The following is a 5,330-nucleotide window of genomic DNA, read 5'->3' on the forward strand; positions in this document are numbered from 1 at the left end:
TTTGTAACACAGTAAAGACTCTCCATAGGAGGAAAGAGTGGAAAGAGAGAAGCAGAAGAACAAAAGAGATATTACAGTAATGCAGAAGGATCCCTGAGGAAAGCAAATTGAGATCACCACACCGGTGGAGGAAGAATTAGCCCTGAATAGGAAGAAAGACGCATGTTCACCTCAGAACACTGGGAGGCAATGTGTGCAACTGCAGAATTTGATGACAAACATAAACATATAAATAAAACCTGGAATTAGTACACATCCAGCTAGGGAGTTACAGAGCTTCTCCAATAGCCGATGACCATCAGTCATTGGCCATTGGTCTCCATTGACGTTAGTCTCCTTGTGTGCTCAGTCTGAGGGAAGTTAGTTTGTAATTGCTGATTTCAAGTTGCTCTCTGATTTCAAGCTGATTTATTAACTAAGGAAAACCCCAACATTCTCTTTCCGCACATGCTCAAGGTTCAAATTTTAAAGAGGAATGTCTTAAATTGGGTTCCTCTGGAAGCAGACCTTGAAATTTGAGTTTTAGTGTGAGTAGTTTGTTTAGGAGGTGATACCAGGAAGCACCAAGAGGGAGATGAGGAAGTGAAATGCAGAAGACAAGGGAGCCATTGCAGGCTCCCCCTGTGGGGAGCTGAGGTTCAGTGTCCTTGGGGAACTCCCCGAGATGGAGCCTAAGAGGCCTTAGAGTTGACCCCCCCTCTATGAGGAGAGGAGGAAACAAGATATTTATCTACCGTTAGTCATTGATGAGAGCTACCCCCCAAGGGGGTTGACTCTGCTCCCAGGGGTGTTAACACCCTGGCACTTCTGGGCTGCTTGGGGGCTAAAGCATGCCTGTATCGATAAGAAAGCTCCAGGCAGAAAGTCATGGATGGCAGCAGTGAGGAAGCTCAGGTAATAGAGGCCAGACACAAATAGTATCTACTATAAGCTCCTGCTCATGAACTGAATCTCTCAATTGCTATCAGTGTTTATATTTTATAGTGCACATGTCTGGAACAGGTGGGAAGTGAGTCTCTCTTAAGTCCATGTGCCCGGCAAGATCTGTCTGAGACTCCTTCCTGCACTGTGGACGGTAGACTCTTAGGATGGGGGTGGGGTTGTGGGGACAGGACAGCTACAGCTCCCTCTAGTCTTCGGTCATAACGGAACAAATTCTAGGCAGAACACTACCAGAAAGAGTCTCTATTCTTTTTTTTTTTTTTTTAATTTTTTTTTCAACGTTTATTTATTTTTGGGACAGGGAGAGACAGAGCATGAACGGGGGAGGGCCAGAGAGAGAGGGAGACAGAGAATCGGAAACAGGCTCCAGGCTCTGAGCCATCAGCCCAGATGGGGCTCGAACTCACGGACCGCAAGATGGTGACCTGGCTGAAGTCGGACGCTTAACCGACTGCGCCACCCAGGTGCCCCAAGAGTCTCTATTCTTTAGTCACTGAATTTCATCACAAATTAAACATACACAGCTATGAAATCACAATAGAGATATCAAAAATGTAGCCGACTTATAGATAGAACATTATAGATTCAAATTTGCTGCCGCTACTTTCTGGATAAACTTGGGCCAACCGAGGCTTCAGCTTCCGTGTCTGTAAACAAGGATTCTATGGCCTGTCCCATCTACTGCGTCAGGTTGTGAAAATCCAACGAGATCACGCACATGAAAATAATTTAAAACCACGTCACATCCCGAGTATTACTCATCACCATTACTGCAAGAGGTGGCCTTCTCTTTCTTCCTTTCTTCACCAAACAATGCTAACCACGTCCTGTTCGCCTCCCCTGCTCCCCTCCATCTGCCCCTGCTCTCTCCATCCCTATTTGTATGTGTGTGTGTGTTTGCAAACGTCCACACATTTTCTTTTTTTTTTTTTTTTTAATTTTTTTTTCAACCTTTATTTATTTTTGGGACAGAGAGAGACAGAGCATGAACGGGGGAGGGGCAGAGAGAGAGGGAGACACAGAATCCAAAACAGGCTCCAGGCTCTGAGCCGTCAGCCCAGAGCCCGATGCGGGGCTCGAACTCACGGACCGCGAGATCGTGACCTGGCTGAAGTCGGACGCTCAACCGACTGCGCCACCCAGGCGCCCCTCCACACATTTTCTTTGTCCAAATCCTAAACCTTGAGAAGGCAGGCGTCCATTTTTCATGATGAGACTCGCATAACAGGTGTAAACTGAGCCTTTCATGCATTAACCTGAAGTCATGCTCTCAGGAGGAGGAGACCAGCAAGGGAAATGGAGGGTGAGGAAGGAAGGCACTCCGAGCAGTGCCCTCTAGTTCTAAGAAAGAGAGAGAAAAAAACTGAGAGAAAAAGAGAAAAGAAGGAATTCCAAAAGAGGAACCATGAACATTTTCACCAAGTTCAAAAGTAAGAGGTCACCTCCTCCAGCTTATCTGAATAGAAGAACCCATGGCGTCAATCTGGTGCGACCTGTTTTGATTTATGATTCCACCCCTTCAAGCCTTATTTCCTCTCTCATGTTTGTACGTGGTCTTATTTTCCAGCAAACATCCACTAGTTATGTGAATAAGCATAAATCAATCCAAGCAGTAGCTGTGGGAAGCTTACTGTGTGGCAGGTGCTGTGCTAAATGCCAGAGACACAGAAATGAGTAAGATATAGTCTGTGCCTTCAAGAAGTTATAATTAAGTAAGAGAGAGATATAAACAAATTATAATATACAGTAAGTGCACCAATACAGGCATGTACAAGAGACAGAAATAATTGCGAGGAGGAAATGATTAAATACACAGACAGTAAGTCAGAAAAGATATTCTAAAAGAGGTGCTGGCATGGGGTTTGAAGGATGACTAGAACATCCCCAGCCCTGAGATTAAAAAGTTGTAGCATTCCAATCAGAGGCATGGAAGGCAAAGGAGCTATGAAAAGCACAGCTGTGGGTAGAGATAGAGAACAACCATGAATTCCATTATAAGTAGCTTGGACTTGATTCTATAGGCAATAGGGAGCCATAGATGTTTTAAGCAGGAGAGCAATGCAATAGATATATATTTTTGGAATATCACTTTCACAGCTATGTGGAGAATAGTTTGTATTTCTTTTTGGCAAGAGAGGTGGAAACTGGAGACAGGAAGGCGAGTTAAGATGTTATATTAAAAATCCCATCTCTGAGGTGTATCTACCAGCCTCCTTTTGAGTGACGTGGTAAGGGCTGAGAGAGGGGTAGGAAAATGGAGATAGGAAGTGATATTTGGGAAATGGCCCTAAGGTGGGTTGAGCACACAGACACTCCAGACTAGTGAGAATTCAGAATCCAGCTTACAGCTCGAGAAGACATTTTTGCAGAGGGGACAGGATTACAAGCAGCCTTTGGGGTAACATGAAGCCTGCACATAATGCTTACAAATACATAAGACATCCAAACAGTCTTCCTGATTCAGCTCAAATTAAATACACTTACTTTCGAAAGGTTAGCGAGCTTGGCTTTTGCTGAAGTGTTTCTTCTTCACACTTCGTTTTAATATTGCGCTGACAAATTGCCTTCGCTTTGAGGATTTATCTCCCTTCAGATGTAGCTCACCAAACAGTGGTTGTAAAGTCATAAAACTTCAAGGTGGTGATTAGCGGTAATGGGGAGAGGGCGGAGGGCGGGGTGCGGTGTGCAGGGAGAGGAGCGTGTGCCGTGCCATTTCTGGAATGGGAGGCATCCCCAGAGCCAGCTGAAAACATCTGCAACCCAGGCTTTCAAGGTGTCATCAGCACCCCCTCTAATCGGCCTTCTGGTTATGCCACCAAGCGAAATTCCGCACTTGTGACAAGTGTGAGTAATCACACGGCCCGGCGGTCCCCTCTCAGAGCTTGTTCAAGGGTGATCCTCAGAGAACGATTCCCTTAGAGCCTGGAAGGGGAAAGCTGCCTTCTAATTCAGCTCTGGGCTTCCAAGGATGTTGTCCTGGCAGCCACCAGGCTCTTGTCACTGAGAAATTAACAAAGCAGCGTCAGCTCGGAGCAGGCAGCCCCTTGGTAGGCAAGACTCCTAGGAAAAAATAGTCTGCCTTATTTTGGTCCCTGCTCATGAACTCCCCTAGCAGCAGCGTCTCCAAGGTATTTCCGTACACGCAGCTGGCACTGGCTTTTCCAATTTATCGAGACGGAAGCCTGCAAAATACCAGGTATTGTGAGGGCACAGGGACTTTGCATAAGCCTTCGGTTAATGTTAGTTGTTCTTATGGGAGTAGTGGTTCCTTCTTAGCTAGTGGGAGGGAGGGTAATTTCCGTCTGTTACCAGCAGAAGAAATCTCTGTTACGCAATCTTGAACTCACAGAGACCAGAGGTGGAGCAAAATGGTCCTTTATTTTAGTCATGCAATCACCTGTTAGTTCATACAACTGGTGCCCTGAAGTCTGCTTCATTACCGGTGGCCCTCACCCTTCTTCCTTAGCATGGCTTCTGTCTACCAGGGTCAGAGCCCCATCCCGGAGAGAGGGAAAGAGAGTGTCTTTCAGACTTAATGCTCTGGATGGTGGCCCATGTCCTTCTTCTGCTGAAGAGGCAATCCTATTCAAGACAGACAATCTCTTCCTTACACCGTATTGCCTTCCTCTCACAGCAATACTCCAGTGTATTATTATTATACGAACATTGTCTCCGTTTTATCATCTTTCTTGCCGGACACCTCCAATCCTATAAGGAATAAAAAAGAGCAAAGAAGGATGAGTGGAAAATAAAAATATGCCCTGCCATATCACTGTTGCTGTCATGCTTGCTATCATTACTATTATCTCTGTGTTTATTATTGGAGCTGGAGATAACAGCTCCCCCACTCAGATCTAAACTCCAAAGATTCGAAAAAGCCTGTGTCTTTCCACAATAAATGTTTGTCTCCATTTTTCCCCCTAGTGAATAACTCAAAAACCTTTATGGTTGCAAAAGTTCAGTTATTATAGAAAATGCCTTCATTTTCTAAATGAAAAGGAAAAAAAAAAACTATAAAAAGTGTACTGTAATCCAGTAGCCGGTATCAGAAAAACAGTGGCAGGGATTTCAACAAGGTGAGGAGAATTGGTTTATAACACATTAAATCCAAGCATTAGGAGAGATTAGAAAAAAATTAGAAACCAGAGCGTTGGAAAGCTGATTCCAAAGCTGGTTTACAACCGAAAGCAATACCTACGCAGAGCTGAGCCAAGAAGCAAATGGCATGGAGGTCCTTCTGGCTGTTCTGCTCAGAGCCAGGACTGGTTTTGGGGTCCAGGGCATCCTTCGCTGCAGGGTAGGATCAAAGAGAAATAGGTCCCCCCGTCAGAGGCTATAGGAAAAGAGAGCTGATATTACCATCATTTGTTGTGAAGAATTCCTTGTTC

The sequence above is a fragment of the Herpailurus yagouaroundi genome, unplaced genomic scaffold (assembly GCF_014898765.1).
Source record: "Herpailurus yagouaroundi ecotype Mexico unplaced genomic scaffold, PumYag 189, whole genome shotgun sequence".
NCBI classification, from domain to species: Eukaryota; Metazoa; Chordata; class Mammalia; order Carnivora; family Felidae; genus Herpailurus; species Herpailurus yagouaroundi.